The sequence below is a fragment of the Pseudopipra pipra genome, chromosome 1, assembly GCF_036250125.1.
Source record: "Pseudopipra pipra isolate bDixPip1 chromosome 1, bDixPip1.hap1, whole genome shotgun sequence".
In the NCBI taxonomy this organism is placed as follows: Eukaryota; Metazoa; Chordata; class Aves; order Passeriformes; family Pipridae; genus Pseudopipra; species Pseudopipra pipra.
Genome location: NC_087549.1, coordinates 54,275,669 through 54,300,212, shown reverse-complemented (window position 1 = coordinate 54,300,212; position 24,544 = coordinate 54,275,669). Strand labels below are relative to the sequence as shown.

Genomic DNA, 24,544 nt, shown 5'->3' with positions numbered 1-24,544 from the left:
AAAGAAATCCAGTGTGTAATTCCAGTGTTTTGTCTTTCTGTCATCAACTGCAAAAGCAGTCTCCATGGCCTATCCTTAGCACTCCTACTTCAACCACCGCTTCAAAGTACCAAAAGGTACGATGACTCCAGCATACAGTGACTCCTCCAGACAGGACACAATACACAGGGGCATCTGTCAAGGCTCAGGCAACTATCCAACTTCTGTCAAGACCCATTAAACTCTCCACGATTCAGGACAGCTTTAGGTATAGGAGCAGTACTGCTTCTTGTTTCGAGATCTTCCCATGAAAACCATGTTCTTGGACAATATGTATTTCTATCCTCAAAGGGTGAAAGAGGTTCACTGGAATTGGGGGAGAAAATGAAACATGCCTGTTCAAGGCACAGAACTGGGGGTCTTCAGGGAAAGCCCTCTTGAACCAAAAGGTGGTGTGCAGGGAAGGTCCCTGAGCAGGACAGAAGTATGGTCACAACTGCGTGGAGCACAGGGCCACAACCAGCAGCTGGGCCTCCAGAAGTGGCAAATTGTGCAGTCCTGCAGGAATAATACTTTGCACATTTATTCCTCTTTTCTTTCAGTCTCGAAGCCTTAGGGAAGGGAAGGAAAGGTTGCACGAATCAGGCCAAATGCAGAAGACTACAACCTTGCATACAGAGGTCTGAATGGCACACCTAAGTTTCTATAGTTAAAACAAGAAGAAACCCCAAACTCCTTCTCCATCTCTACACACAAATAAAGGGCCTTTTATTTGCTTGACAGTGCTCTTTATTTTTTCAGTGTGTGCCCTTTACTGTTCTTTGACTAAGAGTACAGATACAGGCATTTCTCACCCACACAGTACTCAAATGACTTTCAAACCTTTGTGTTAGCTTGTCATTTTTTTGGTAGCTTTCACACCCCTATTGAAACAAAGCTTAGACAAACCCTGAAAACTAAGGATCTCTCCAGACATGTCTAGACTCTCAGTTCAACCAGGCACAATATTTTTGAACTCTCTAACCTTTATGGGAGGTGACCAAAGCCAGCTCAGACAGACTAAACTGACACACTGCCAGCTAATACCCTGAACACCTTAAAATGCAAATAGCTCTAATCTTATTAAAAATGATGCAATTTGCCCTACCGCAACAGCAAGAAGGGGAAGGGAAGCAAAAAATACCATTGATAGCACAGGCTACAGTTCTCATCAGACAAACAAAACTGTAACATTTATGAATTACAGCCATTTGCAGTTAAACGAGCTGAAGAATCAGGATATATATTTTTTTAAAATCCATATTGAGCCTGGTAAAAGACTGTATGTAGGCTATGCGTGGGAGGTGAAGAACTGCCACCATCTCCCAAAGAGACATGACTAATACAAAATTTGGTAAGTCAGGATGACAATGCCAAGTCTTTCCTCATACTGTACAACTTGGATGAAAGCAACTATGTAGGAAGGTAGCTAGAACATGCCAGTGGAGGCTCATGCTGTACTCCACCACTATAAAGAAGGTATCTCACTAACTTAGACGGAGCAAACAATGTAGAAACAGCAAAAAAATGGCTCTTTGCAAGCCAGAGCTGTCATGCTCTTGCATACTTCCCCTCCTACCTTCACTGTGGGACAACAGGAAACCTACACCCTATATAATGGAGGAGCTGGGCAGCTGCGAGTTAGTTCTAATTGGAAGAGTGATTGTGCCACTTGATGTGGTGAGCCTTGCACATCACCTGATTCAAATTGCTTAAAAACTGCTCATTTACAACCTGTTAAAATACAGTCTTGATTTCTGAACACAAGGTAAATGAGGATTGGTGAAAAGTTCCTTATTCTGATGGGCTACTTGTATCCAGTACCCTGGAAAAATAATGCTGCCTTGGATTTCCACATGCCCTTCCAGCAAAGAACTTCCAGATTCCTCCCAAAGATTTCCAAGTCCTGAATCTGGACCTCAGTGGAAATGCCTCAAATGAGGCTGCTCAACTTCAAGACCACGATTGCTCATATTTCCAGAAACTCAGTTCACTCCTTTTCCAGGAGCAGAAACATACGGCCAGCCAGGGCTATCAAAGTATAAAAAAGGATATATGAAACTGCTTTCTATTGTGTCTATCAGCAGACAAGCTACGCTGCAGTAGCACAAAAGCTTTTCAACCATGCTAACAAGCGAAGGCACATGGGAGAAAGAACTGCTGGAGTTTTGGAAGCTATTTGCTGCGGTAATGTGCAACTGGTGTAGAGCAGCATGTACAGAAGGAGTGTGGCAACTTGACAGAAAGTGAGTAGCAAGCTGCTTCTCTTTTACTGCGGCTTTGCTCAGCTGGGTTGCCTTATGTAACCACCACCGGAGCAATTCACCATGGGAGGCAAGAGGAAGAAGACTGATTTACCTTAAGCCCTGTAGAGCTTCATTCTCAGTTTTTCAAAGAGTGCAGCCCCAAAACACAGATCCTATCACAAGAGAGACCCGTCAAAAATAAAAAACCTAATCATTCTACAAACACTAGGGCATTATCAAACATAATCTGCCTCCAGATCATGGATTACTGTTAAATTAGGACAAATCTCTCTTCCAGTGTAAAGTAAAAATAAAAAGAAATGAACCACACCACCCAAACCTAAAATGAACCAAAAACCTTCTCTCACAAGTAGATGCACATATATCCATGATTCTACCTATTTTGGATCATAAGAGAGTAACTATGAAGCTATTCCCAGACAACCATTCCCATGGCATTAAAAAATTGGTAACCAGTCTTCCATCCTGAAAACCTGTTTAAGTCAGGTCACAAAAGAAAGGATGAAACAGCCTTTGTAAGTGAGCTGGGTTTTGCTACACCTTTGACGGATTTGAGATTAGGGATCTGGTGACAGTCTGGTAGTCATCAAATAAAAAGGCCAGCAAGAATGTCAGCAATTAAGGGAGATCTGTGGAGAATAGGCAGGATCTGTAAGAAACCTCAAGGATGGAAACAGGACAGTTTGCTTGTGCCAAACTAGCTGGAAAGTAGCTCTTTGTAGTAGCTGGTGATCTTGTAAAGGGAGTTTCAAAAAGCATAGGCAGCCCAACTAGTGCTCTCTCTCAAGTTGCAGTGGATCACAAAATTTATCAATTTCATTAATAACAAATGAAATTCTGCCACTGTGAGGCACTTTGAGCAATCTCTGTTCCGTGGTTGGTTATTCCCGCTTACATAAGGGTCCAGCTCGCCAGAACTGTAACTCTGCAGAGAACCTTGCTTGGCTATCGCTAGTTCAGTGCTAGCAATCTCAGACTTTCACAGTCTCCAAATTACTGCTGAGTGTCTCTTAAGTCCCAAAATAAGCCATTGTTCCTACTACCATTTAGATTGCTTTGCAGAACTTTTTCCTGCAGGATCTGAGCATTTACATGGAACATTCTGGGTCTTTATGTTAGTTTTAGTCTCAGAATGAGTTGGCAAACAACATGGGAAATCTGAGTGAACACTGGATCACTAGGACAGCAAGACAGGAGTTCCAAGATTTTCTTCACAGCCTTGCAGACTCCACAGAATTCAAACCCAGCTCAAATGGCAACACTGTTAGAATAGAATAGTTTAAAAAAGAGAGGGACAGGAGGCTTCCAGTTACAAGCCCCACCTTCAAATTGCTAGAAAGACTTAGGTCAGTCATTCCAAGTCAATAACCTAAGACCCCTAGTGCAGAGCTTCACCTAAGGAAAGAATTTTGCTCACGTCTTTTGCTCCTCTTCTTTGGCTCCAGCCCCAGTACAGCGCTGCTGACTGTCTAACTCCCATGATCTGGCATGTAGAGACAGGAAATTGGAGAGGCACCACACTACTGGGAACATAAGTGGTGCCAGCACAGCGACAAAGAAGCAGGAGATGAGAGATCTCCTCTCTGACACCCATGACCACACTCAGCAAATCCATGTGGACTATCACCTCTGTGCCAAAGAGAAGGAAAGGATCATAAAAAAAACATAATTTTGAACACTGAAAGAGGAATTGGGGAATTTTGTACTGTTTTCCTTCACACTGCTAGCTCATTGAGGTTACTGAGTGCAAGGGAGGGATGGTAGATCGACCACAACTGTTCTACATGGCAAGCACCACTGCATGTCCAAGATACATCATCAGAAAAACAACAGGACCTGTAACAACACTTCAAAGTTTAAAAGTGCTTCTACTGCTAGCCTTGAACCTTTGAAACTTTCCAGGGATGGCAAAGTGCAGAGGAACCATAGTGATCACCACATGAAGCAGAAGGGAGATCCAGGCACTCAGAAAACACCTATGACACAAAGAAACTGTTTTCATCCATTTATGCAACTTTCTTGGCTCACCTTGCCAGCATCTGTGAAAGCTACGTTAAGTCATTCTGATACATACAGCACACGCTGCACCATTCACTGCCCATGAACTGGCACAGCCCTGCCCAGAGCCACTGAATCCTTTTAGGTTGGAAGGGCCCTGGAAGGTGCCTTCACGATGCTATGCCCAAAGGCAGGTCAGCACTAGAGTTCAGATCAGACTGCAACTTATATTCTGCTGATCAGATTGATTATAAGAAATACCCTTTAACTCATCAAGACAAGGAGGGGACTCCACTAACTTAATGAATTCACTTCTAAAAAGGCACTAAATTTGTATTGCTTGGGTCTAAGTAAGCCTGGCAAGGGTTTCCAAAAACAAGACATCTTGGCAATTGGAAATATCTCTAGCATGAGAAAATTTAATGGAGTTCATAAAGTTATGCCGGTTGACCGTCTCTTACCCTTACACAGACTACATGTGCAAAGAAGCCCTCAGACAGTACACTTTAAACCTGTCTCTTGGATGGAACAAGCTACACCAGCAAAAAATTTCTTTAAAAATAATTTCATTTACCTTCCAGCTTCTGCTGGCACAGCTGAATGTGTTAGGGGAGTGATTTATGAACGACCCTCGCTGATGTGCCATTTTCTAGTGCAGACTAAGCCGCAGTCATTAACTAGGAGAGAACTTCAGAGTATGACAAGTTTAAAGGAGCTCCCCAACCAGTTCAGAAATACATGCCAAGCAATTAATTTTTAGAAGTATAGCAAACAAGTCACTGATAATCTCTCGTTTACAAATGAGGCTTGTCTATCAAAAGGTTCAATGCAATCACTGCAGTCAATTTTGGAAAAGCACGTTGTGATATTTAAGATTACCCAAAACGAACAGTGCTGAAGTAGGAAGACAAAATTTTAGCAGTAAAACATACAGCTTTATTGTCTGAGGACTGCCAAGTACATATGTTTTACCCTTGAGTTTGCTTTAACACAATGTGGGTATTATCACTACAAGCTGATCTGATACCTTAAAAACTCTACAGGCAGTATAAATGCATGTTTTCAAATGTGCCAATACTGTAACAGCTCTGCTTATGGCCCACAAGCTTCCAGGGACTAAACAGTAAATAGGAAAATTTTCTCTTTATTTAATTTAAACAGAAAAGTTCTCAAATCAGTCAATGAGTTATGTTTGTGCTACCAAGATAAGTGATTTTCCAAATACACTAGGTTCAAAGCTGCAACTGTCCTACATGTGGGATTCGTGAAACCTCACTGGAGCATTACATTTTTTTAGGAAATAATTACATATGCTTTCATTATTTTACTTACTCTGCTTTCTGTTCTGATTCCAGAGGGTTTGTTTTCCCTTGCCCCAAATGATCCATTGCCATTACCACAAGCTAAAATTACACATAGCTGGCACATACACTGAGAAATGTGAAGAATAATTTTTAATATGATTTGCTTTTAAAGGCAAACCAGCAGTTACTAATCAGTTGACCTATTTCTACTCTAATTTACCATACTTAAATACACAACCCAAAAAACCCTCTACAGAAAGGAAAAAGCACCTCAAAACTTAACTGGGCTAGAGAAAGAGGGAAATATGCCATTACCTACTGAATTCCCTGGGGGAAAGAAAATTGGTATTTAGAAATAAGATTAACTATAATAAAAAAGAAGAAAAGAAAATCTTAGGGAAAAGATCCAGGTCATGAGGATGGTATTTCCAATTTTTTTAAAGCTGCAATGCAGCATTCCCAAGCTGAGAAAAACATTCTCCCTGCCCTCATGGCAACCCCACCACAGAAATGCCAGTGGCCATGTATCTCCTATTCCAGTTCTTCATGTCCCACACCTCCAAACCCAGAGACTGACTCCTCCAATCAAGCACGAAGCTTCACACATGTCTGAAGGAAAACTGGCAGGACTAAAGACATTGCTTACAAAACAGGTCCCTATGGGTATTAGCCAAAGCGTCTATTTTAATGGTATCATTTATTTTCACCTATTTCAGCCTTTTCTTATTTTTTGCTTCCTTCTTGAGCAGGCCATAGAAAAAGCCTAATCAGTTTCCCTTTTCTTTGCTGGCACAGATCCTGGTCCCAGTGCCGGGGCTGGCAAGATGCCTGTTCATTTCAGTGGGAAAAGGATCAGGCCCAGTCCTGCAGATGTTACTCATGCAAGTACTCAGCTCCACCCTTCATCTCTCACATCGCTCCATGTTCTACTACTTAAAAAAACAGGGACAAACTGGCCTCTCCTGCCTTCTGGTTGCTCCTCAAAGCTCTTTGTCACTGCTCCCTGGGGACTGATAACACTCAGCATTTCACACCTGCAACTGCCAACATTAGGACAATAGCAAGGGGATCTTATTGGGAACCATCCACCATCATTTTTGTTTGTCAAGGACCATGGCTCTTCTGGCCTGTGGGAAAGTCAAAAGTCAACAAAACCATCTCGAATACCGCGGCATTTGCTCTTTCTTCCAGAAGTCCCAGTTCCTGGAGTAGTGTTTCTTCTTGAGAAACTTGGCTTTCTTTTAAAAACTAATCTTTCCGGGTTCTCATAATTGCAGAGAATAGCCTGAAAATCTGGCTTCAGAGTTTCCCAAGAGAAAATAAAAAGTCAGTAAACAAATAAAAAGAACTGGAAGTTTTTCTTGATTAGATGTAATTTGTTGATTTTTCTTAACATCACTGTTTTAAGGAATTTTTTTTTTTAAGTCTTGGCAAATTATTTTTGAATGTTTTAGAATGGCAATTTGCTCTGAGGTAAATCCTGATTCAGATTATAATCACTTTTGAATAGTAACAAAAAGTTTCTTCACTTTTTTGTCAGCATTATTCAATATTAATTAACTATATTTTATATATATTCTTTTATAGTAATGCTTTAAAACTCTTTATTGGATTAGAGACAAACTTGGGAAACAAAGTCCATTCCCGAACTAGAAAACCCTCAAGGCAACTAAGAGAATCAGATCTCATTTTATGCTTATGAAGCTGGTGTAGGAATTGTAAATATATACCTGTGAGACACTCTAGACTGGGAAAGAAAAGCTGACTGCTGCCCCTTCACAACTGGGCAATCTACAAATCAGTATGTAATTGGGCTTTAGTTGCTGACCTGTGAAATGTGCATTATTTCAGTATTTCCAACACAAATAAAATGATGCTCATTAGAAAAATGTTCAGCTTGCATTACTTCAATACTCAAAACTGCTCTTCCCTAAGCAGAACTGAAATAGCAAACAGGGACATATTTTATTCTCATATATATCTACATATACAAGCACACTTTTTTTTCCTAACCAAAATTTCTGCCTTTAGGAGAGCAAGAAATCATCTTGGGCAACTGCAGATGTTTAAGAAACCCTTAGAGTACTTGAAGAGAAGGAAAGAAAGAAGTGAGCTGTGTTTGCTTAATGTCTGCATATTTTATGCACGTGGGTGCAAGAGCACATTAGCTGTAACACTCCCTTTGCATTGTTGATCTTAAAAAAAAAAAAAAAGGACAGAGAAAAGAATGAGACTTTCAGTGCAGCTGGGTCAGCCCGTACCATGGCACTCGTATCTGGCACTGGCATGGCCCAGCTGCACAAAGTATCTTATGCTAATGTCACAACCCAGCTACTACAAACGAGGGCTCTTGCGCAGTGGCAGCTATCTCTAGCAACAGGCTGTTGGGGCTGTAAATATGCAGCCCTGTCTTGTCTCCAGCCACCTGGAACCATGCCTGGCTGAGGAAAGTTCCCGCTCGCAGACTGGCACCAACTAAGATGTTGATGCTCCCAGAATTTATGACCCTCTACACTTTGTCTGCTTACAGTAACTCTCCTCACAAAGTGCCACGAGGTGGGCCGGGCTGTCTGTGCTGGGCTCACCAGGGCAGAAGCGCTTCACCCACCCCACAAAAGAATCCCTATGTGTTTTGCCCTGCGTACCCAGCCCCGACAGCCATCCTTCTCCATGGCCTGCCATCATAAAACAATCTGCCTCCAGAGAAATATTCACAAGGAGCTATTTCATATGATTTTTTTTTTTACCAAAACACATCCATGGAAGGTGTCTGGACTGACCTCTTAACAAAATATATCACCATAGCAAAATGAAAATGCCACTTATTTAATTTTTTTTTATTCCAAAAGTGAGCAGCAGGAGGTTGCAGGATTGATTTTCAGGAGCAAGGAATTAAACAAACTAACAGAACCCACCCACAACCCACAACCACAATGCAGTAAGCTTTGAGATAACTTAAATATAATATACTTGACTCCAGAACTAGTCCTGACAGTCAAATAGGAAAACTACAAGTTACATTGTGAAAGTCAGGCCTGGAGACCTAAGCTGGACTGTTCTGCCCACTCCACCAAGGCTTCTTGGTTCTTGTTGAAGCTTTCTGAATTTTAAGGAAAAAGTTAGGAATTTGGTATCCTGGACCATTGTGTGAAAGGTAGCAATTCCTGAAGAAAACATACTTTGGTTTTGGTTCACAGACAAGGGAGCAAGACTCAAGGACATATTTCTGAGAAAAAAAAAATAGCAACGTGCGCTGCTCTAGCCTATCAGGTGATGAAAAAAACAGCAAGAGAGTTTAAGGAACTGCCCTTGCTATGAAAATAAGATGTAGCAGACAGGGGGAAAGATGGGACAAGATAAAAGTACCAGGGCAACACAGTGCTATCAGGTCTGACTTCAAGTTTCTACATCTGCAAAACATTCTCATGTGTTAACGCTAAAGCATGGACTTTTACTTAGGATTTTAATACTGAGCAAACAAACACAAGATTAAGTCACGTAGAAATTTAAAATTACCATCTCCTTTCCTTCTCAACTCTCCCCCAAGGACTTCAGGTCTAATTCAAGCATAAAAGACATTTGAAGCATTGAGACTATTCCTTAATAGTGAACTATAATTCGGGGGCAAAACAAAGACATCTGATTCTTCTGGAAAATACCTGTTCCCTTTTCAAATGGTAGCAAAAAGTATCTGTTTGGGGGTATGCACACGCTCAGAAGACTGCTGTGTTAACAATACAAAAAAGTAACATATCAGTCCATGCTGAGAAGTCGGAATTGTCAATTGACCTCACATGTGACTGCACGTGGAGCATTTTCCCCAAAAGCAAACCTGAAAGACTTTTCAAATACTAAATGTGAGGTATAGGGGTTTTTTTTCATTATGGTGATTTACTATGATCCACGAAGATCCAAATAATCTTTTCCTGGTTTGTTCTTGAATTTTAAATTTAATGAGATAAAAAAAAAATAAAATCAGTCATTTTTTTCCCTTCCCAGATGACTTTTTTTCATGGGTTCTCTGAAAAAATGCTTACATTTAATCAAGTACAGCCTTTCAATCAAACATTCCCTAGGATTAGGCTAGAGAGAACAACAACATAGAGAAAATTTTGCAGTGTGTACAAATCTTTCTTTCACCAAACTGCTCAGCTTTCAGTAGGTTCAAGTAGTAACAGTCTTGAGGACTTGAGGAACTGCAGGACTGTGCATTTCTGCAAAAACCAGCAAAACCCAGAAAAAAGCCCCAACCAAACAAGTGACAAAACTCTTTAAACCCTTCCCACATATTTTCTTTTCTTACACCTGTATGTTTCATACTATACTGACTTTTCTATGCAGAGAAATCTGAGTGTGTTATCCCACACTTCCACATCATCTTTCAGAATTTTTTTTCCTGCCCCCTATGTTTTTCTGGGAATATGTGCTAAGGAGAGGAGACTCTTTACATCCACATAGAAATTAGACTCCAGTTTTGGTTTTTCCCATAGTGGTTTGAATCAACGACAATCCCAGCGAAAACAACTGAGTTATTCTGGTGGAAACTCCAGAGGAAAAAAAAAAAGAGAACTAGGCTATTGCTTCACTACAGAAATAGATCAGTGATGTATGTTTACGCAGTGGCATTTTTCAACCGTGCACTAATAAGAACACTCAGCTTGAATATTCCAGAAATTCCTTAAGATCCTGATGCCTCTTCCTGGGACTAGCTCTTCGTTAAATTTCATGACTCCTTAAAACAGAAAAGAGAAAATGTCAATACCACCTTCTAGCATGAGTGAAAGCTATCAAGGTAACCCTGGTCAAAAAATTGGAATGTCATGGAAACTTCAATGACGTTCAGTGGGATAATGAGTATTTTCTTGCACACATGAAGGGCAAAAAAAACTCCAATCTGTTTAAAGACAAATTCCTATCTCCTCCTTATAGTTCTCCCAACCCCCACCTCAACCCGAAAATGTGATTTACCAGAAGGAGCTCACAATGCTGCTCTGGCTGAGAAAGTACACTGAGAACTTCACAGCAAGCCCAAAATAGCCTGAAAAGAGGAAATGGGTGGGGGTGAGGTTCTTTCTTCTGCTCACAAAGGACTTCACCAGCCGATATAGATCAAGTAAAAACAGTCCTGACATGCGGAGCACACTTGGTGACAGTCCTCCCCTCTTTTCCCAGTCTGGTCTATTTTAAGATCACATCACAGGAAACTTGGCAGCTACATGTTTCCGAAAGTTGCCCCTGCCACTTCCACAAGTTCAAATCATTTGTAAGGGCACAGCTCACAGCACAGAAAATTCTGAGGGGACAAAAAAGGTGCTGTCAAGCTACCGAAGGCAGGTCATTCTAAGAAAGAACACAGTAATTGATAATTAAATGAAGCTGAAAACACCCTCACTTTTCAGTACTGTATTACTGGTTTTCAAAGAACTACAACATTTACATGAGCCGTCCAAGTGCTGGTACTACTTGTGATGGACACTGTGTGTCTGCTCAATGAAAGAAGTTCTCTGCATCAAGGCATTCAGTTCTTTGGGCTGTGCGTCCCTATCATTTTGTTATGGACTTTCTCTCACCTTCTTATCATTTTTTCAGAAAATTTTAACTCCGTTACTTACTAATTAAAAAAGGATGTGTGTGTGTATGTGTGTAAGTTACACATGCAGACACAGAGGGAGGAACAAAGAACAATACGGTTGTTTCACGTCAAACTTCAACTCTGATTCCCATTAAGCATCGAGTAGAAGGAATGTTAATGGCATGGTCTGATTAGAGAAACTGATGATAATTAAAATACTAACAAAAAATGCAAAACCACATAAACATTGCCAGTGCCTTCAACCTTACATTATAAAATCATTCATATGTACAAAAGCAACAATGGGAGATTTTCTGAAACTAGGAAAATAAACAGTAATTATAACTGAGTAAAATTCTTTCTTTAAAAATTGTTTTATTATTTTATAATCATATTTTTTACAAATGCCAGTTTCCCAGTCTCCCTTGTTCAGAGAACTAAGTTTCTGAGTAAAGTGAGCTCAAAAAAATTGTTGGAGAAAAATATTCTGCAGGAGAAGGATATAATACTTAAGATCAATGGATTAAAACAGTCAAATAGATGTTTATCTCCCTTTCTCAAAGTATTTCTGGATATGGGAAGAGCATTCTCATCCCCAAAAGTCAATTTTAAGATACCTGTAAATAACTTAAAATACAGACCCTGACGTTCAATCTGTACACTAACGTAACTACGGGAACACCACATATCTTGAGTGGCAATCTAAAGCTATTTAAAAACAAACTAATTCTGTCTATGAAGAAAGTGGTGCAAGCCCTTGCCTCTTCATGAATTCCATGTGGTTGGAGTTTTGCATTTTAGTGACATCTGCTTCAAAAGGAAGGCCACCATAGGACAGATGTATTAGATCTCTTCTTGCAAAGCTCACTCACTGCTTTCATGCTGAATATCACTGCCCTGTCATGCGAGGGCTCTCTGTTCAACTTCCCCACACAGTTAGACAGATTAGCTTAAATTGCTGTAAATAACTCTCCTACTTGCTATTCTTGAGCCCTTTATTCCAGGCTACTCTATATTCTTAAACTGTACCTGAGTCGCCTTCATGTGTCATCCCTGTTGCTCTGGGAAACTCAGGGTTTAGTAAACAGGTTAAGCAAATGAAAAGATTAGTCAGTATTGTGCTTCAGATGGATACAAGATGAGATTACACTGTAAGCAAGTACATTAACAAAATTAAGAAAGAAAGGTTTCTAGAATCTTTTCACTAATCTAAATAGCATGTACTGCACAAAAAGAAACCACCCACAAGTTTTGTGCTTGAGTCTTCCTGACCCTGATATTGAAGACCATTACCAACACCACCAGTTTACTGGGCAAACTGGGATCTTTGGTTGCCATACAGACCACATGACATGTACATTATGAGTTCCCTGTAATTGAAACAAAAGAAATTGGAAGGAACTAAGACTAAGGTGGCAACAAGATGATAATATTAGTTATGGAAGACAGAATAGCACAATATACTTACATCTGCTCCTCACCATATGTTAATGTGTATTGCTACATCAAACAACATGAAATTCAATATACTTAAACACTCTTCACCACACCAAAGAAGAACTAAGGTAAGTTAAAGCAAGCTCAATTAAGAATGAATACTGACATTCAGAAAGGCTCAAGATAACATTTCTTCATTTTCTGGGGTTTCCTCCCCTCAAACAAACAAGCTAATGACACTAGGGCATGACAAGCCACCACCAGTTCAAACTCAAAGCTTACCAGGGACAAAAACATTAGGTGGGAAGCAACATGACCCAACCAGTATGGCAATGGACAGGAAATCTACAGAAGCTTGGAAGCAATCCAGTCTCTTCCATTCTTGTCTGTACCTCTGTCACAAACAAGTCTAACCCTAATACCTCCATTTTCCATTGGCCATGAGATAGGCTATAATAGTTATTTATTTATAAAAGCACTTTACAGACAACTGTAGAAAAGTTCTAAACAAGAACTTTGTATTCTAATGTCCTAAAAATAATTCTTCACATGAAGTGGCTTTACAGTCTTAGTTTTGCCATGTTATATGGTCTCTCAGCATGAATGCATTCAGGTTCTGGTAATTACACCACCATCTCTGTAGAGGCATCATCCATCATCCATCATCTAGAATCGTTAACAAATCAGCATCCTCAGAACTAAGAAGGTCAAAAGAAAGGATAGAATGATTTCTCCCCTGAAAATTACTTGTTCTGAACAACAGAGAAAATATCTTGGACATATATCTAATCAAGCAGAGCATAAACTGGCTGAGTTTTCAGCCTGAAGAACTGCAAACTGACAGAAAATGTTTGGTGCCAATAACCCACCCTCTAACAGTTTTCTGATGCAGTCCTTTAGCTGTGAGATAAGGTGACTATTATAATCACTCTTTACATATACAGAACGCACACAGACACACACAGAGCTGAAGAAGTTCTTCCAATTCAGTGGTATCAAAGAAAGGAAACCCCCACACTGACACCACTGCACGTGGCAGCACAGCACCCACGAGTCCCTGCAGTGCCACATGCAGCCCACACATATTGTGCAGCCATGATTAATTAAAGTTACAGTGGATGATACAGACAAAGGGTAAGTTGACAAATAGGCACAGCAAGATGAACCCACTGTCCTGAGCACCAGCTGAAAGCAAGTGGCAAAGTCAAGAGAAAAAAAAAGGCTGTGTCTAAATGGTGGTAAAAGTCTGACTTCTGGAGAAGCCATAAGCATGACACATTCCTTGCCTTCACTATACAACACTCACTTTTTCACTGTCCTTACTCCTAAGCCATGCAGAACACCATTTTATCTTCTGAGCTACCTGGACTGCCACCTTTTTTTTTTTTAATGACACAGTAATTTCATACAGTGAGACACATTTTCAGAAGTTCTCAGCATTCAAAAATGTTGAGCCTCAAAAGAACTCAGCATTTGCATTTTCTGAATATGTAATGACATATCTACAGAACTGTCTTGTTCAAAAATCTAACCTTGGTAACCTCTCTGGAGATTACATCAATACACACAATAAGAAGAGTTGCTAAAGCCCTCCCCCTCCTGTTAAAAAAGAAAAAAAACCCAGATTTAAAATACTGTTTTAGTTTTTAATAATAGGTAAGAGTTAAAACCCAAAAACTAAATCTCTCCCGGAACTCAGGTGCCCCTTCACAGTAAGTGCCACCGAAATTCTCACAGGGATGACATCGACTCTGTATAACTTTTATGGTGCCTCTAACCTTCTGAGCCTCTCAGCTAGCTTGAGGCACAGTCACAGCAATGTACCCTATCGCTCTCATATTCATACATGTACACTTTTTTTTTTTAAATAATAATTTTTCTATGGCACAAGGTTGCTTTTCAAAGATGCACATCACTCTGTTTCCCGTTGACTACTCAGGAATCAGTGAATCCTCATAATTTCCAAAAACTAGGCCATAGAGACTTTACCGTTGAGCTGAGGCTCACTGAGGTGACATCTTCTGCACAGTTACAAAAGTCAAAATCTTTCAAAATCAAACAATGGATCAGGGAAAGACCAGTTCACATTTTTTAAATTGAGTAGACAGAGATCCTCTGTCTACACAAAAACATTAAAAGAGAAAAAATCCTAAAAATCTGGCTAAATTTAATATATTAGCAGTCACATTTTAAAATGCAGCCTATCAGAGATACGTCTCAGTGAAGTGAAAGATCTGTTCTGCAGGTGGGAAGGGTTTATCAAGAAGAAAACAGCCACTGTGGTAAATGGTAAGAAATGTAGCTGGGACCACCAGCTGAGCCCCAGGTGTGTTGGCAAGCACTGCAGAGGGGCTTTTAGCTGGGGAGGGGTGTCTGGGGGACCACTGAGAGAAGGGATACCTGCATGAAGAGGCTCAGCTCTTGGAAGGGATGAGAAGGTGCTGCAGGCAACTCGTTGAGCAGGAACACACCATGCTGAACAGGGACTGAAATGGTGAAACATGATGCCAGCAGACAAGGAGTGAAGAAAATCTGGCAAGCTAGGATAGGTATCAGCGGCATTTCAGATAGGTGCCATCTGCCCCCTCCTCTTTAGCCTCCCGTTTGGATTACAGGATGTCGGCCTCCTGCTGACGGAAAATGGTTGGTGATACTGGGTCCTCACTGCAGGCTCCACAGCTGGGGACCTTCTCTACTATTTCCCCCCAAGTTCTCCCGGTGGGGGAGAAGGTTGTCAGTTTAGGCAGCTTTGAGGAGCTGGTTGGAAGGCTTCGGTGGGGGGGGGGGTGGCGTGTAAAGAAAGGGACTAAACAGTTATAAAATATCTACGCTTTAATCAAATTACTAATTAATTTATTAAACCCTATGGGGAATTTGACTTATGTTTATTTATCGCCAACAGGTGACGGTTCAGCCCTCCCCACCTCTTTCCCTGAACCCGGAAAACTGCTTTATTTCTTCCCGGCTGGATGGGGAGGGAGGGAGCCCAAGGGGGCAGGGGCGCGGGAGCCCCGCGGTGGCGAGAGCCGCTCCCGGGCCGGCGCCGGGGACACCTGCCGGCCGCGGGTCCCGCAGCCCCGGCCCGGCCCCCGCCGGGGCTGGCTTTTTCTGGAAACATGACAGCCGGCCTCGGGGAGCCGGGAAGCCGGGGGGGAGGGGGCTGCCCGGCAGGACGCGAAGGCGCGACGTGGCGACGGTCGCTAAGGGAGTGACAACAGAGCGATCAACAGAGGGGCTGGTGCGCGGGGAGGTGCGAGCCCCGGGCGTTTATAGCCGCCCCTCGATGCCCGCCAGCCCCGCTGGCCGCCGCGCACGGAAATAGCTGTGCCCGGCGAACCACCGCTCCGCAACCGCGCACGGGTTATTTCTGAACGGCCCCAGCAAGATAAAACTTGAATCGGGGGGGAGAGTGGCTGATTTACGGCCGCTTTAAGGGCAGTGTGCTTGGCTGCGGATGAGTGAAAAGACTTTTCTGCATGGGCAGGAACATTTCCCATGACAGCGCTGCCGGCAGAGAGGGCATCGGGGATCTGGCATCCCACCCGCGCTGCCCTGGCCGTCCCCTGAGTTGGCAGCGCATTTTGCCCCACAGCCCACACTCCATCCCACAGCAGCTGGCCCTGCGTGGCACACATGGCTCGCCAGCCCTCTTACAAAAGGAGGGGGTAGGCATCTTGGGCCACAAAACTGGCTCTGGGCTTTCTGTCCTCACTCCTGCAATTTAGCACTGCATCTGCTCCAAAAGCCGCTCCGCCTGTTCAAATCGAGCCTCCTGGCCAAAGCCTCTGTACCCGGACAGTGAGGATGCGCAACAAAGCCCAGCTTGCTTAAGCTCATCCTGCCACACTGTACCTTAAAAAACAAGGAAGATGTGGAATCCTCACATCACAAAATTAATGTGCTGAACTGTAGCAAAAGCCTTGACAATCAAACTTCTGTTCCAACAAAGTAGTAACAATAGTCTACACTGCTGTGGCAAGGCCCTGAGTCCTGTTACATATACTCTTTTTTTTTTTTGTCATGTTGAAAAGGGGAAAAAAAAGAATTAGGCACATTTATTAAGCTTTCAGAGTGCAACAGATTGGGTACCTTTAAAAAATAACAGTATTTTGATGTAAATATTAACTTATCATAAGCTTCCTGAAGCACATAAAGGCAGTATCGCTGCAGAGAAGGTATCTGCTTTCAAGGGGATTTGCATTCTCATTGAATGCTGGACCAGGTCCAGACCAGCCGGAGGATAACCACCCTCTAACCTCCCTGCGGAGACTTACAGAGACGAGACTGAAGCAGTATCATTTCTGACAGAAATCGAATCCTGGCTACTGCACTGCTGGGAACACTACAGACAAGAATTAAAAAAAAAAAAATAGGGAGGAATTGGAATTAAAACAATTCTTTGGAGCTCATTTGGGTAATACCTTGTCAAAGGACATGATATGGCAACATACTGTATATTTACTAAATGAATGCAAAAGTTAGGCAAGCGTCTGCTAGCATAAAATATAATTTTAACAAATGGAACGCACAAATGCTAAAGCTGACCAGTTATAGAACTGCTCAGTTACATGCCCAGGTTAACCAAGCTAAATAGTATGTCCAGTCACATACATGAAACCATGGAGGGCATCCAAAAAATACAATTTATTCACATTTCCGTCAGTTCATATTTCAGCACTAGCATCTCAGAGGACAGGATAATTCCTAGCGATATACCTCCAAAGATTCAGAAACAAGTGACCTTCATGGAAGCTTCTGAATATTAGGATATTGCATTATGGGTGCTGGGTACTTATTCAGTACTTCCTTCTTGATGTAATGCACCCAGGGACATAGATAAGAAAGTCCCAGGACAGACTGATGAACAGCTTCCAGGTATTCCCTATCTTGCTGTACTCATTCTGTTGTAGCAGCAGAAACCTATGAGCAGCCACGTAGTGAACGGGATCAGAAAAAAGGTAAGCTAGCAAAACCATGGAAGGCAGCACAGGAATGGGAGCAAAGTGACTGCACAAGGCAGCAGCCGCTCAGTTTTGCCAATCTGGCCAATAAAAGAGTAATCTTCATATACTATGTTCAGGGCCAGTGAGCCATAAGATTGACCGAAAAGTAGCAGCATCTGAATTGTGTTAGGCCTACAGAGACCCTTAGCTGTGGCTGGACTGTCTGCAACAATATGTCTAGACTACAAGAAAATGTAGTGTTTTAAAATGTCCTAGTTGGCTTGTTTTAGCTGTAATACTGGCAACCCAAATTATAGATACGCCAAACCCAAATGGCAGTCAGACACAAAATCATGACGTTACAAAAACACTAGGTACAATTTATATTTCAACTGATACCTTGATTTGCACTTCTTTAAGTCATAGTTTCAAATACTCCCCATTAGAATGTTGTTTTTTCTGTTTTGTACCATTTCTAGCAGAAATATTAAGACTGGTCTGAAGAACGTATGGACAGAAATGACTATCAGTAAAAGCAACACAAAGGGCAATAGAGCAAAGTTAAGAAAAAACCTGAAACATTTTGATAACCATGGACACATTGACAACAAACAAACAGGTAAGCACTGGGGAATGTGGTGTTTGCATCAGGACCAGGAAGTTTGTGCCCTAGGAAGCCCACAGCATGGATTAGCAGAAGACCTGTGCCCTGACAGGAGGAGGATGGCAGTGAGGTTGCATCATGCTGTATGTACCACTTCTCTTCCTGTTCATCCAACAGGGAAGATGACTGTAGCCATAAAGACACCCACAGCAGGCAAACCCAGGAAACAGCCTGTAATCTAAAATCCATCTAGGCTTAGGTAAGCAAGACTCACAAGCGAAAGGACACACCAAAATAATATGCTTGACTGCCAAAGGATAGAGAAGACCTACATCAAAAACAAGGCATCGCAGATGCAGAAGTCAAGCAACATGGTGAGAAGTTGGTGGGTGTCCTCCAGGGAGACAGCTGATCCTGGCCAGATCACTGCTTGGGCACACATCTCTTAACCCCCTTCTTAAAAGCATGGGGGTTGTGAGTGGGAATGAAAATTATAAGAGAACAAGTGTGGGACATGAAAATCAGGGTTTTTTAAAGCAGATATCGCTTTCTCTTTCCATAATGTCTCATTGAGGGTTTTTTTGTATTAATTTTCTTGCTACTATGTGTTAACAAGTCAGGTAAGCTTCTCAGATAATTATGAGCATCTCAGAGTTAAATGCTGCAGAAAACTGTGGAATATGCAATAAAAGCACAAGAAATAGCAGGGAATACTGCAAATAAAACATTTTAACACACTAGTACATAAGAAGGGCAAGTCAGTGATGGAAAACCCCACTGCTGTTTATTTTACCTAATTAATGATTTTTAAAGTACAATTTGCTCTGTAAGAGTGCTTTAAGAGAGTTTTCTAAAAAAAAAAACCCTCACTTTCTTCCCTGTTTTTAAATGCCCTCCTGGCACATTTAAATATGCTCCAGGAGAACCTTCATCAGCAGTGCAAGTTCAACAAGGTTTAGAGTATGGATGTATGTTAATTAGTTGCATAGAGAAAATGTTTGCTAAAGAGAGAGGTGAAGGAATATACAGTAATTGTGGCCTGCCTCTAAGAATGGGACAGATATACCAGATGAGACAATACTTGTACATCAAGAGACCTGCCAGTGTTAGTGCTTTGCCATCACATGTCTGTGTGGGTTTTTTCTCTGCCTCCACATCCACACGAATCTAGGAATGTTTGCCCAGGGGAGGCAGTTCTTTATATCTGATACAGAAATCAGAAGGTAATGCAGTTTGCTATTAGTATTTGAGCCTAACATTAGGAAAAAACAAACTAGAAAAGAACAGGGAAATCTTGTAGGAGAGACAACCTGAAGTTATTCTAAAGGTGCAATTTCCTCACAGAATTAAAGCTAAGACTTACCTGAAAATAAACTGACTCTTTTGCTGAAATGAATTGCTCTCACAGATTTGAGGGGGAGGGAAGGTGGAGTGTGAGTGTCACATCCCTAGAGGTACAGCTAAGTAACCACTCCACTAACACTGTACTGTGAATCTTCCCCGTACAAACTAGCTCTGAGATCTGGTCTGTTGTTTCTGCACCAAAACACTTGGTTCAGTTACAGGTGTGATTCTTACCTAAACCGTTCACACCAGCACAGCCTGTAATACAGACACACCTATAGTGGTATAGAAGTTTCTCTGTGATGCCGCTACACCTATTCCCACATGGGAATACTCTGATACTGGACAGAGAATACCAGTACTAAAATCAAACTGCATCACTTTATTTTCAAAATAATTTGTTGCTGCAGTGCTGCAGAGGGCCTGCTTCTGCATGCTGGTTGCTCTTCAAGCACCGGTTGCTGTTTTCTGGGATTTATGACTGAAAGGATTAAAACCAAAGAAAACTAGAACAGATCTCCAAAAGATACTAATAGCTCCTTCAAGCTCCGTCACATTCTAGATCTCATTATTCCAGTAAAATATTCTTCAGGTAATAGAAAAGGCTTTCTAAATTAAAACTTTTTGTACCAAAATGTAAATTCTAATTCATCATACAAATATCCAATATCCCAAAGACAACCATCCATGCATATGATAACTAGGTGATCATTTGCCCCATTTGTACATATATTTAAAGTGCATCTGAAAATTTGGGCCATTGTAAATGTATCTGCCTGACACTGTTTCGCAAATATAGGGCTAATGCCCTAGAAGCACTCAAATGCCCAGTGGCATCAGTGGGAATTGAGGTCTTTCAACATTTGGCAGAACTGAGCCCTTTTTACATGTGGATATAAACACATTCACTTGCATATAGAGAGGTTTTGAATAAAATGCAGATGGTGGACAATAATTTTCTATTCAGCTGGACATTCTCAGAGAGGACCTTCCTGACTATAGTTTTAACATTATAAATTAAGATTTGGCAGTTCATTTAAACACAGTTAATTTTTTTCTAAATATTCTGGATTCTGGTTCTCAGCAAATAAAGAAAACATATTACCAGCCAGCAGACCAATCATAACATTCTCTTGCACTTGCCGATAACCTTTAAGGAAGCTTTATCTATTTATATCACAGCCATGAAAACATCGAAGCAGCATATTAATTAATAGTGATAATAAAAAATAAAACCTTCAGTCATGTGTTCCATTCAATCACTTACACCATATATTTTTAAAATGAACAAAATACATTTGCAGTTTGCCGGGGAATTATTTTAAGGTCCTAGTATCCCTTAGAATCTCTTCTCACGTCTTTAGATGTCTGCCTTTCGCTCGTGCGGACTGAAATGTCTAGACATCCAAATTAAGGAGTGACCAATCACTGACAAACTGATCTCTCTGCATACAAGGTCAGTGCTACAGAGGCACACACACACGCACACACACAACACACACACACACACACATACTGGCAGCAGGCACCGTGCAGGAGACCTTTATTTGTGCACAAAAATATTGATGTTGCTAAGTGATACACGGGCGGTCACTAGCCATAAGTCTTTGTGTTTGTTTGTTTATTGCTGTGTCTTCTTTCCCAAGTAAACAATGCAATGGTGATGCAGAGATAGAAGAACCCATCTAAATTAAACATAATTTATTATGTCTGCATGGTATCAACCTATTACTTTTTTTTTCCTGATTTTGTTCTGTTAAGTCAGAAGGAAAAAATTTAGGAGGCACTTGAAAGCATACATGTCCTGAATGGTCCCAACCATCCTATTTTCCTTCAGTTAAACAATATGAACAATTTATTTGCAAAGGTCCCTCTGCATCTTAAGCTTGCAGACACCAGATTTAAGGAAAATTTTTTATGCTAAAATAATGATCCTATATTAAATTCATATGTCTAGTCACTGGAATAAGGGGTAGTCTGAAAATAGTGTCTTTGACATCACATAATAAGTGTGGATGCACCTTCCTCATCAAAAAATTCAGTCCAGATCCATTCAGTTCCAGAATCCAATTTTCTATTTTAAAATTTTTTTTTAAAAATCCTCCCAAAACAAACACACACACACACAGAGCTTTTTTGACTCATCCCAAATTTGAAAAAACTTTATTTTTGGTGGTACTAAGAGTAGGTTTCTGTAAACAAACTGTTCATGACAGGGGTCCTGTTTGGAGTTTTCAAAATAAACTGGCTTTCTTGACTTCAAAGAAGGTTGAGTATCGAGAAGCTGGGTTTCCTTAATCACCTTCCTTGGCTAGCTTTCAAGGCTTCTGGGGTGCCCCAGAAGTGCTGCAGACCCCCAAGCTTCTGAGCTGTCCTGGTCCAATGCAGCTTCCCAAGGGAGATACCCAAGCAAGACACTGGAGAGCCCTGCAAATGCAGGTCCCCAGACTTCACTGCACCGCCTGCAAGCATGCTGGGAAGAAATCAGCCTGCTTTCCTCCTGGAAGTTTCCAGATTTCTGGAAATTTTTACAGTGAACATGGCAGATCATTAGATTTTTTTTCCCAATAGAAAAATATTTTATAGAGCTTTGCCATAACAGAGGCACAACTGAAGTGAGGCCACTCTCCTTCTCAACTACAGGTAGTGCTACTGCCACCTGGAACTACTACCTAGAGAGAATATATTATTAGGAAAATAGTGAGTGTATTTTGACTTTGATTTTATTTTAGCAGCAAGATACAAATATGACTACCAATGGCAACTGGCGGTGGCAAGCACTGCTTGAGGAGCGTTTCAGAACTTCTTACACCCTACCAGAAGAGCAAAAGTCTGCCCAGAAGTATAAAGATTAAAATGAACTGGGAACTAATGTAAAACAGTAATTCAGGTAACTTGGTTTTGGTTTCGCTCTAGATTACTACAGGTCCTGTAAAAAATCACAAGACAGGTGTAAACTTCTGGTTTTAATTGTCATGTATATACCAGTTCCTCCCAAACTCTGTTTCCCTTGCTCCCACTAAAACAATAGCAAGTTTACAAACCCAGTATTCTGCCAAGTGACTACATTTTGAAGTCTCAATACATAACCATACCCAAAGCAGTGCTGCTCCAAACTGTTCAGGCAGCTGAATCAGACAGGGCAGCCATCGGTCCAGCAGGCAACTGCAGGGACAGGACAGCTTGGTCCCTTCCTCCCTACGTCGGTAATTTGCTGATTCAGTCACCAGCCCTTCTCTGAGTTTGTCCATCTGTACAATGTTAATTGCAACAATACCTTCCAAGCAAAAGCACTGCTTTAAATTTCAGTGACCAAAGACCAGAAATTTTCCTGTTCTGGACAAAAGCAATTCTTTGCCTTATTCTCAAGCTGCTTGCACAGCCAGCACTGGGAGCAGACCATTCCTGCAGTAATTCCTGTACTAACCCTTATGCACCCAATCAATACTTTCCATTAAAACCATTATCCCTGTAGATGTACTCTGGACAAATACTTTAGTTGTGAGGTGAGGAAAGAAAAGGGAAATGAGGACATTAATAAAGCACATTTTCCTCAGAAAAGCTGTATGTTAATTAGAAATATTCTTTTTCTAGCTAATAGACTTCTATTTGTAGGAAGAATGAGATGCTGCAAACAACAGGCCTTAACAGCAATGGCCCAACATTGAAGGACCTGACTCGCCTTCAACTACAACAGGACTGCTAAGGCAATCAACACACACTGTGAAGAGCACATGATCACACATGAACTTATTTATGTTACTTCTTCTTCCTCTTTTCTTAAAAAGCACTTTACATCTCACTAAAATTCTAATTGTCCTACTGAAAGTTCATGCTTCTGATTTTGCCCGTGCAGAGGAGAAAGCTTATTCACAAATAAACCTTTCAGGACAGAAAAATGACAAGGAAGAAAAGATCAAGTCAGACAAGTATGACTGGGAGTTCAGATGTAAAGAATTCAAATATTTCAAAAGATGTCTTGATAGGTATATTCCCACCTCATTCCAAGCAAATAAGATTAGCACATATTACTGAGAATTTTATGCCTCCGTAGAAGGCCCTAATTATATTTCACACTGCTCTGAAGATTCCTGTAATATACACACATCTTTAATGTGGAATTTTATACCCTATTTATAGCATATAGGCTCTTTTTGATATTATTACTTTTCTATGAAAGTTCCTTTGAAGTCAGGTAATTACCTTAAGCAAAATATTTAGCCTGTTGTGAGAACTGAACCATGAGATTTGTGCAGAACAAGTAAGTCATCATGTACCCAAATATAAAGGTTTCTGAGCCACGAGTGGGGATGGAAACATTAATTATGAAGACAAAGCCAGGAATGCATTTTAGAAGTAATTTAAAGTGAAAGCTGATAAATCTGTGTAGTACTACACCTTGCTTCATTCATGTCCCTAAAAACTATTTGAGCCAAGCACTAAAGAGCGTTAATTTCATTACTAGTTACTATCCTTAGTAAAGCCCACAGGTTACCACAGACCTGGTCAGAGTCAGGCTGTAACTGTGAAGAGCTTAAGAGGAGCTGCTGAGATGGCTAATCATGATATGCAGTATCTTAAACCCAACCAGAAATGGCACGTCATTAAAGACTTGTAAATCTGGATTCTTCCATACTAGATGAAACACTGCCTCTTTCTCTGCAAAGCTATGAATTTCTTTAGTGGGATAAATCATAGAATCATAGAACCAAATTACATATGGCTACCATATATCAATATATAAAATTATGTCATTTTTATATTGCATTCTGATTTAGGACTGAACCATGACCACTTTTATTTGACAGCAGCGTTTTGAAGAGAAGTCACTTGTAGGGAGAAGTCACCAGCAGATTCTCCTCTTCACCTCCTCAGACACAGTTCCTTGAAAATACCTAAAAGTACAGGATGTTAAAACACCATGCCATATGGGTCTGCAATTTGTCATGCAAACGTTATCCTTCATATGCAATGCATACTATAACACATGAAACCAAAACTTCAAGATGTAACAGAGCCATACGTACAAGCGCCTACACTCATACACACACAAAAGG

General features: G+C 41.0%; 1 protein-coding gene and 2 long non-coding RNA genes across 7 annotated transcripts in view; 1 reads left to right on the top strand and 2 right to left on the bottom strand.

The window, feature by feature from the left end:
• The window catches only part of LDLRAD4 (low density lipoprotein receptor class A domain containing 4), a 285,405-nt gene that overhangs the window by 45,521 nt on the left and 215,340 nt on the right, over nucleotides 1-24,544 (bottom strand). The window lies entirely within an intron of this gene.
• On the bottom strand, nucleotides 8,616-15,084 carry LOC135415579 (uncharacterized). The gene is made up of 3 exons (XR_010431189.1): nucleotides 14,997-15,084; nucleotides 10,556-10,625; nucleotides 8,616-10,319 (listed from the first exon to the last, which is right to left on the bottom strand). It is a non-coding gene; the product is annotated as an uncharacterized LOC135415579 (long non-coding RNA).
• Nucleotides 15,603-23,315, top strand: LOC135415573 (uncharacterized). 2 transcript variants are annotated; one of them, XR_010431187.1, is made up of 4 exons: nucleotides 15,603-15,956; nucleotides 18,019-18,158; nucleotides 22,220-22,377; nucleotides 23,082-23,315. It is a non-coding gene; the product is annotated as an uncharacterized LOC135415573 (long non-coding RNA). The 2 variants fall into 2 exon arrangements; XR_010431188.1 differs by lacking the exon at nucleotides 15,603-15,956 and adding an exon at nucleotides 15,966-16,261.